A 10,775-nucleotide genomic window follows, 5' to 3' on the forward strand; every position below is an offset into this window, starting at 1 on the left:
GTTTGAACAATTAAGCATTTTGGAATATGTGCTGTTATCTGAAGCTTGTATGATTTAACGCCGACCTCAAGGTAGAACACAGATTATGACTATGAAATCAGCATCAACCGGACATAAAACAAGTAGGTAATCCCGAACTGATACTATGTCAGGGTTAAGGAACAGTGCCAGCACAATAATTAATAAAACATGGCACACATATATAACCTGATATAAGATTCATACTACTTGTGAACACTACCGACCGAGGTATAAACTCATTCAAGTGTATGAAATTCAAATTTAAAAACGTACAATAGCATAAACTTAATAACAATAATATATATATATATATATATATATATATATATATATATATATATATATATATATATATCACAAAGCCAATAGAGTATACTCAACTAATTTCTCAGGAGTATGTCGAATATTGCTTAGTTACACATGTACTCTAAACAATATTCATATACTCCTGAAGAATTGAAGAAACTAGTTGAGTACACTCTATCGGCTTTGTGATATATATATATTTTTTATTATAATACTACTTGTGTAGATCTGTTTATACCTATATCTGGATGATATATACATAACACACACACACACACACACACACACACACACACACACACACTTATATATCTATACCTGATCCCACCCCTGGTATACCCAGGGGTTCGTGTTTGCCCAACTCTCTATATTGTATTGCTTATAGGAGTTATGAGATTGATCACTGTTCATTGTCTTTGCCTTTCGTGAATACTCGTGTGTGCGAAACATCTAGTTTCAATTTTCAATGAATATATTTACTTAAGGAATATGCTATCAAAGATATGCAGGTGGAAAAAATGTATTTCAGTCTTATCATGCTTATTGTAGAGAACAGAGGATCCCTACCCTCAATGGTTTCCTTTGGATTGAGCTGATGCAAGTGTCTATAAATCCTACATCTGAGTCATGGCTTCAAGTAAGTTTTTAAAAAAGAAATTAAAGTTTGTAACATATATATGTCAGTCATCAGTTCTTAGCCTGAATTATTTAATCTGAGATTCCTCTGACCATTTACCTCCACTTATATATATATATAACTACAAGTAAGAGTCGGGGGATGTCAGTTTAGCCTGAGCTGAAGACTTATTAAAATTGTCATTTACTGCTTTTTGAATTTCTACTTCCTCTCCAAAATTAAGAAGCCAAGTTCAAAACCAAACTTACCATATTGTAAATAAAGGGGATGAAAGTTCTACACAGAAAAGGAGTATTAAGAACAAATATTGAACATATAAAATATATTCCCATGACCAATACCCCATTTCAATCTTCATTAACTCTAGTGTCAGTCTATTGTCTAATATCAATGGATGGGTTTAAACACGGATGCTACACTTTATAGATTTCAGTAATTGATAGTCATAAATATTGAGGGCCATTTACACATGTTAGATGATTCTGGAAATCCTTAAAAAGTCCTCATTTCCCCTGTTAATTCCTATTTTTTAAAAATATATTTCTATTTTAGCAATTTTGAAAATGCATTCAAGCTAAATTTGACCAGTGAATTCATGTTTCAAGCTGTTTATTGCTTTTGGCTTTGTGATAAAGATGTGTCAGACTATTTAGGTTCTTGTCAATAATAGCTGGAAGACACCCTTCCTGCATGGAGAGTATTTTTTGTGAGTTTCTTTTATTATCAAAATTGTAAGACCATGTAAAGGTCTAAAGCTGCCCTAATTTAGTTATGAAATTCCAAATTTTAGCCCTAAATTTTCTTAATTTTAGTCCTAAAATAATCCCTATGTTGTCCAAGAGTGCTGGACAGCCTGTTGAAAGTACCCATGAGGATGAATATCTGACATCATATGGACTTCACATACGACCTATAGTAGGGGATGGGAATTGTTTCTTTAGGTATGTTAGTCTTGCGCTCTATAGAAAACAACATCATCACCAAGAGCTACGAAATGAAGCAATACATGAAACTGATCAAACTTTGGATACCTTTCACATGTTTTCTTTCATTCTAATGGTAATCTTATGACTTATCCAGAAATTCAACTGGAACTAAATAATCTTAGGCAGTTAGGCACTTTTCCAGGGCAGTAATCAGTTTCGGCAATGTCTAGGCATTTTGGGATCAATTTATTAGTAACTGTTGGTGGTGATCAGGATAATCAAGTTGTGACTCTTGAACATGACTTTGGAAACTCAAATTCTAGAATTCATTTGATTTGGACGAGAGTAGGATTGGGCATTATGAAACTGTGACTGAAACATCACCACCAGACAATCAGAGAGAACCATTATCATAAGGATTCAAAAGTAATTATTGCTGAAATTTTGACCATTCTGCATGTAGGAAATTTGACAAGGTGGACAAAACAAAAATGAAACTTAAAAATGATAAATAAGATAGGTATTCCATTTTATTATCAGATATACATGCATGTCTATTACTTTCAATGTCATGCATAATGCAAGAATGGATAATGTCAACCATACTCTTAGACAGACTCAATGGGGAAGGGTATTTGGAAAATATTTTGTGTAGTTTAATCATGTTCAGTTTTATCTAACAGTTTGTAAGACTAGGTAATATATACATGTAATTGTTCCAGTTAAAATTTTTGATTCAGTTTGTTTTATTGTAGGTATTTGTGTACTGCCTGTCTATCAATGTAAATGTTTATTGCTTCAAAGATTTCAAGGATGCCATTCTAGCAGTATGTGTTATTAAATTTCAATTTTTTTAACTGATTGACAATTGTAACAAGCACTAAGTCAGTCCAGTAGTAGACTCACAATGGCAGATGAGCTTATCCGGCAGCTCTATGCCAGTGTCTCATTGCAGAATTGTCAATGAATTCATGATTAGACAGACAACAGAAGTCAGATCATTTGTTGATTATTAATATTCTATTAACGTAGTTCCATCTTCCTGTGATGTCGTAAGATTTCAGAAAGTCAATGATTTAATTTTAAAGATTCATGCATGACAGGGACATACATTTTGTTGGAGTCCTTTTCAATAGTTATTGTAAAAAAATCTTGTAAACCATAAAATATTTCAAATGTATGAATAATCAATATTACATGTTTTAAGAATATTGAATACAAGGGTAATAACTCTTGTTTTCATTTATTATTCATAAAATCCATTATGCGAAAGATTTCCTTTATTTTTCACTAACATTTTGTATATTTTTTAAAGAAACAGTTTCATGAAATTGTTATGAATACTATCGTATCGTTTTAGCCAGTTTTTGTGAAATTTTGATAATGCTAATTAAGGAGAATTGCTATTTTCTGATGTGGATAACCGGTATATGTTTGCTAATTGATAAAAAATTCATTAATACTGCAACATACTTATTTTATCATTTTTATTTGTTACTAAGATATATTATTATACACCCGTATATAGACGGGACGTATCATGGTACAGCGATGTATGTACGTCCATCCGTTCGGGGTTTTCTCTTTATAATTTCATTTCGCTTTCACATATAATGCTGACACTTGCTATGTAGCTTCTTTGTGGATCACTTTAGATCATCCTCCAATTTTGATCTATTTCGACCTTTTTTCCAGGAGTTTTGCCCCTTTATTTGAAAATAATTATTATATGGAGGGTACATAATTTATCCGCCATACTCCTCCCACAGTTTCAAGTGAGGACCTTCTTATTTTGTGGAGTGTTTGTATGGGTATTGAATATGTGCATGTGGGATGGATTTTGATTTTCTACACTTTTTGAGAAAATTACAGGTTGTTGAACTTGGTGTATTTGGAAATTGATATTCTATGCAGGGTACATAATTTGTCTGCCCAAGTCCTCCGACACTTTTCAAGTGAGGACCATCTTATTTAGTGGAGTGTTTGTATAGGTACGGAAGATGTGCATGTGCGATGGATTTTGATTTTCTACAATTTTTGAGAAAATTACAGGTTGTTGAACTTAGTCTATTTGGAAATTAATATTCAATCAAGGGTACATAATTTGTCCGCCCAACTCCTCCCACAGTTTTCAAGTGAGGACCATCTTATTTTGTGGAGTGTTTGTATGGGTATTGAAGATGTGTATCTGGGGAAGGATTTTGATTTTTTTTCCATTTTTTTGAAAAAAATTACAGGTTTTTGAACTCGGCCCATTTTGAGGAAATCTCCATTTTTAAGCTAAGACCCTTTGTTCACATGAAAGTTTGTCACAGCCTCATGATGGCTGATACTACCTGAAGCAAAGTTATACAAATTATAGCACAAGAAAAACACCATATGTAAGCATTTCACGGGCGTATTATGTACCTTTTGCGGTACTCTTGTTTGAAGAATCAACGATCAAATGTAAGATTAAACGTATAATTCTAGAAGGGTGGAATTACCTTAACAACTTTGATGTGCATGCTAATATAAAGTTATGTTTATATTGGAGGATAAAATGTGTTAACATCAAATAATCTCAACAGTCCAGTAATATACTCGCAGTGTCAGATGTGCTTATTTAGTGTAATGTTGGTGCAGGTTAATTAATGCAAGCGGAAATTTGCAAATACAATTCTCCTCCTATTTAGCTCACCTGAGCTGAAAGCTCAAGTGAGCTTTTCTGATCACTCGTAGTTGGCATCCGTCTGTCTTTCTGTCCGTCTGTCAACTTTTAACATTTTTGACTTCTTCTCAAAAACGACTGGGTCAATTTCAACCAAAGTTGGCGCAAAGTATCCTTAGCAAAAGAAATTCTAAATTGTTAAAATAAAGGGCCAGGCCACCTCCCAAGGGGAGATAATCAAGAAAAGGTAAAAATAGAGTAGGGTCATTAAAAAATCTTCTTCTCAAGAACCACTGAACCAGAAAAGCTGAGATTTACATGAAAGCTTCCTGACATAATGCAGATTCAAGTTTGTTCAAATCAAAGCCCCTGGGGGTTCCATGGGGCCGCAATAGGGGATCAAAGTTTTACATACGATTACTTAGGAAAAATCTTTAAAAATACTTTACTCAAGAACCACTGAGCCGAAAAAGCTGAGATTTACATGAAAGTTTCTGACATAATGCAGATTCAAGTTTGTTCAAATCATGGCCCCTGGGGGTATGATGGGGCCACAATAGGGGATAAATTTTTACATACAAATATATAGACTGAAAATCTTTAAAAATCTCTTTCTCAAGAATCACTGAGGCAGAAAAGCTGAGATTTACATGAAAGCTTCCTGACATAATACAGATTCAAGTTTGTTCAAATCAAGATCCCTGCGGGTATGATGGCGCCGCAATAGGGGATCAAAATTTTACATACAAATATATAGACTGAAAATCTTTTAAAATCTCTTTCTCCAGAACCACTGAGCCAGAAAAGCTGAAATTTACATGAAATCTTTGTGACATAATGCACATTCAAGTTTGTTCAAATAATGGTCCCTGGGAGTATGATGGGGCCACAACAGGGGATCAAATTCTTACATACAAATATATAGGGAAAATCTTTAGAAATATTTTTCTCCAGAACCACTGAGCCAGAGAAGCTGAGATTTACATGAAAGCTTTCTGACATACTGCAGATTCAAATTTGTTCAAATGAAAGCCCCTGGGGGTTCCATGGGGCCAAAATAGATGATCAAAGGTTTACATTCAAATATATAGGAAAAATGTTCTCCAGAACCACTGAGCTAGAAAAGCTGAGATTTAAACGAAAGCTCCCTGACATAATGCAGATTCAAGTTTGTTGAAATCATGGACCCTTGGGGTATGATGGGGCCACAATAGGGGTTCAAAGATTTCCATACAAATATATAGGGGAAATCTTTAAAAATATTTTTATCAACAACCACTGAGACAGAAAAGCTGAGATTTACATGAAAGCTTCCTGATATAATTCAGATTCAAGTTTGTTCAAATGAATGTCCCTGGGGGTATGATGGGGCTACAATATGGGATCAAAGTTTTACATACAAATATATAGGGAACATCTTTAAACATGTTTTTCTGAAGAATCACTGAGCCAGAAAAGTTGATATTTACATGAAAGCTTCCTGACATAATGCACATTCAAGTTTGTTCAAATCAAGGCCCCTGGGGGTACGATTGGGCCACAATAGGGGATCAAAATCTTTACATACAAGTACATAGGAAAAATCTTTAAAAATCTTTTTCTCAGGAACCACAAAGCCAGAAAAGCTGATATTTACATGAAAGCTTCCTGACATAATACAGATTCAAGTTTGTTCAAATCATGGCCCCTGGGGATATGATGGGGCCACAACAGTGGATCAAAGTTTTACATACAAATATATAGGAAAAATCTTCTTCTCCAGAACAACTGAACCAGAAAAGCTGAGATTAACATGAAAGCTTCCAGACATAATTTAGATTCAAGTTTGTTCAAATCATGGCAACTGGGGGCATGATGTGGCCCATAATAGGGGATCAAAGTTTTACATACAATTATATAGGGAAAATCTTTAAAAATCTTTTTCTCAACAACCACTGAAACAGAAAAGCTGAAATTTACATGAAAGCTTCCTGACATAATGCAGATTTACGTTTGTTCACATCATGGTCCCTGGGGGTATGATGGGGCCATAACAAGGGATCAAAGTGTTACATACAAATATATGGGAAAAAAATTCTTCTCAAGAACCACTGAAATAGAAAAGGTGAAATTTACATGAAAGCTGCCTGACATAATGCAGATTCAACTTTGTTCACATCAAAGCCCCTGGGGGTATGATGGGGCCACAATAGGGGATCAAAGTTTTACATATAAATACATAAAAATCTTCTCCAGATCCGAGGAACCAGAAAAGCTGAAATTTACATGAGAGCGTTCTGACATAATGCAGATTCAAGTTTGTTCAAAGCATGGCCCCTGGGGGTATGATGGGGCTACAATAGGGGATCAAAGTTTCACATACAAGTATATAGGGACAATCTTTAAAAATCTTTTTCTCAAGAACCAAAGAGCCAGAAAAGCTGATATTTACATGAAAGCTTCCTGACATAATTCAGATTCAAGTTTGTTCAAATCATGGCCACTGGGGGTATGATGGGGCCACGACATGGGATCAAAGTTTTACATACAAATATATAAGAAAAATCTTTTTCTTGAGAACAACTGAACCAGAAAAGCTTAGATTTACATGAAAGCTTCCTGACATAATGCACATTCAAGTTTGTTCAAATCATGGTCCCTGGGGGTATGATTGGGCCACAACAGGGGATCAAATTCTTACATACAAATATATAGGGAAAATCTTTAAAAATGATTTTCTCCAGAACCACTGAGCCAGAGAAGCTGAGATTTATATGAAAGCTTCCTGACATAATGCAGATTCAAATTTGTTCAAATCATGGCCCCTGGGAGTATGATGGGGCCACATGAGGGGATCAAAGGTTCACATTCAAATATATAGGGAACATGTTGTTCTCCAGAACCACTGAGCTAGAAAAGCTTATATTTACACGAAAGCTCCCTGACATAATGCAGATTCAAGTTCGTTGAAATCATGGACCCTTGGGGTATGATGGGGCCACAATAGGGGATCAAAGTTTTACATACAAATAGATAGGAAAAATCTTCCTTTCCAGAACCACAGATCCAGAAAAGCTGAGATTTACATGAAAGCTTCATGACATAATGCAAATTGAAGTTTGATCAAATCATGGCCCATGGGGGTATGATGGGGCTACAATAGGAGATCAAAGTTTTACATACAAATATATAGGGAACATCTTTAAACATCTTTTTCTGAAGAATCACTGAGCCAGAAAAGCTGATATTTACATGAAAGCTTCCTGACATAATGCACATTCAAGTTTGTTCAAATCAAGGCCCCTGGGGGTACGATTGGGCCACAATAGGGAATCAAAATCTTTACATACAAATACATAGGAAAAATCTTTAAAAATCTTTTTCTCAGGAACCACAGAGGCAGAAAAGCTGAGATTTACATGAAAGCTTCCTGACATAATGCACATTCAAGTTTGTTCAAATCATGGCCCCTGGGGGTATGATGGGGCTACAATAGGGGATCAAAGTTTTGCATACAACTATATAGGGACAATCTTTAAAAATCTTTTTCTCAAGAACCAAAGAGCCAGAAAAGCTGATATTTACATGAAATCTTCCTGACATAATGCAGATTCAGGTTTGTTCAAATCATGGTCACTGGGGGTATGATGGGGCCACGACATGGGATCAAAGTTTTACATACAAATATATAGGAAAAATCTTTTTCTCCAGAACAACTGAACCAGAAAAGCTGAGATTTACATGAAAGCTTCCTGACATAATGCAGATTCAAGTTTGTTCAAATCATGGCAGCTGGGGGCATGATGTGGCCCATAATAGGGGATCAAAGTTTTACATACAATTATATAGGGAAAATCTTTAAAAATCTTTTTCTCAACAACCACTGAAGCAGAAAAGCTGAAAGTTACATGTAAGCTTCCTGACATAATGCAGATTCACGTTTGTTCACATCATGGTCCCTGGGGGGGTATGATGGGGCCACAAGAAGGGATCAAAGTTTTACATACAAATATATCGGGAAAATCTTTTTAAAAAATTCTCAAGAACCACTGAACCAGAAAAGCTGAGATTTACATGAGAGCTTCCTGACATAATACAGATTCCAGTTTGTTCAAATCATGGCCCCTAAGGGTATGATGGGGCTACAATAGGGGATCAAAGTTTTACATAAAAGTATATAGGGACAATCTTTAAAAATCTTTTTTTCAAGAACCAAAGAGCCAGAAAAGCTGATATTTACATGAAAGCTTCCTGACATAATGCAAATTCAAATTTGTTCAAATCATGGCCCCTGGGGGTTCCCTGGGGCCAAAATAGGGGATCAAAGGTTTACATTCAAATATATAGGAAAAATGTTGTTCTCCAGGACCACTGAGCTAGAAAAGCTGAGATTTACACGAAAGCTCCTTGACATAATGCAGATTCAAGTTTGTTCAAATCATGGCGCCTGGGGGTATAATGGGCCCACAGCAGGAGGATCAAAGTTTTACATACAAATATATAGGGAAAATCTTTAAAAAAAAATTCTCAAGAACCACTGAACCAGAAAAGCTGATATTTACATGAAAGCTTCCTGACATAATTCAGATTCAAGTTTGTTCCAATCAAGGCCCTTGGAGGTATGATGGGACCACAATAGGGGATCAAAGTTTTATATACAAATACATATGAAAAATTTTCTTCTGCAGAATCACTGAGCCAGAACAGCTGAGATTTACATGAAAGCTTCCTGACATAATGCAGATTCAGGTTTTTTCAAATTATTGCCCCTGGGGGTATGATGGGGCCACAATAGGAGATCAAAGTTTTACATAAAAATATACATGTATATGGAAAATCTGTAAATTTTTTCTCAAAAACCACTGAGCCAGAAAAGCTGATACATGTATTTACATGAAAGCTTTCTGACATATTTCAGATTTCAGTTTGTTAAAATCATGGCCCCCGGGGGTAGAATGGGGTCACAAGGGTTGGGGGTATCAAAGTTTTGCATACAAATATATAGAGAAAATCTTTAAATATGAGCCAAGTGACTCAAGGGAGCGATGTGGCCCTTGGGTCTCTTTTTTTGCTTACATTTTAATAAATAACTTTTGAATAGGCCCATAATACTAACTTAAACTAACAGATTTATTAGAGAATATATTCATTTTAATATGATTTGTTTCATTGCTGCAGAATTTCAGTTCAAAATGGGCCGAAACTTTCCTGGTTTCTTGAATAATGTTTTAATGTTTAAACATGTGAATTTTGAGAATATGTGAAAATAAAACTTGTAATAACATACATGCATTTCAAATGTATATTGGAAACCAGGAAGGTATCAGAGATTATCCATGACAAATTTGGTGTCTCAGTTTGATCTCTTCTCTGACTGATGAGGCCCAGGGAGACAAACTTACATACATAGTCATCAGATCCATTTACCACGAAACTTGGTAGGGCTGTATAACCTTGTGATTGTCATACAGACCCACTTTTCAATTATGATAGGCTGTAGAAAACCACAAGATTTCTATGCATCACATAACTTATATACATTACAGAGTTGGTCAATTCTGTAGATCAATATTAGCTATTTAAATCACTTTAAAGGGAAATTGATTTAAAACACCTTATTAAAATGTAATAAATATTATCTCTACCTTGCCACATGGATTTTGCAATATTTGCAGAATTAGTTTTATTGTGTAATATAATTTACTATAAATTGTTAAAATGAAAATTGTGCACAAAATTAACAAGACCAAATTTCCTTTACAGAGATAAAGTTCCTGTGAAAACGATAAATGTACCAAATTGATGAATCAACTCCTGCAAGGAAATTTGTTGGGTATTGTGAAATAAAAGCGTAATATTTTCTCAAGATTAATGGATGTTTTGATAAGACTTAACACATGTATTCATTATACAGATGTAGTAAACAGTTGTTACTATTGCATACCAGTCAACATGGACAGAGGTAAAGGTTGCACATGTTCAGTGAAAAGTACATCAAGGAGAATACATTTGGCAGAAATTTCTTTTTTTAATAATATCATCTAAAACATTCAAAACAACTGGATCCTGCATGTACATGAGTATTACACTTGTAAGCTGTCTTGGTTACTGGGAGTACAAGACCAATAGTCTGGTATAATAATTTATAACTAGACTGTTAACAGGCACTGTCCCTTGGTACACCCTGTAATCAAGTCAACAAATCATGATTTCTTTAACTTTTTAGATAATTTTTTTTTTATTCACATAGCACAAT

General features: G+C 34.7%; 1 long non-coding RNA gene across 1 annotated transcript; it reads left to right on the plus strand.

Annotated features, from left to right (window-relative positions):
* The first annotated feature begins 879 nt into the window (after window positions 1-879).
* On the plus strand, window positions 880-10,413 carry LOC130052790 (uncharacterized). The gene is made up of 3 exons (XR_008801182.1): window positions 880-964; window positions 2,646-2,717; window positions 10,283-10,413. It is a non-coding gene; the product is annotated as an uncharacterized LOC130052790 (long non-coding RNA).
* The last annotated feature ends 362 nt before the right edge of the window (window positions 10,414-10,775 follow it).

The sequence above is a fragment of the Ostrea edulis genome, chromosome 3 (assembly GCF_947568905.1).
Source record: "Ostrea edulis chromosome 3, xbOstEdul1.1, whole genome shotgun sequence".
Lineage (NCBI taxonomy): Eukaryota > Metazoa > Mollusca > Bivalvia > Ostreida > Ostreidae > Ostrea > Ostrea edulis.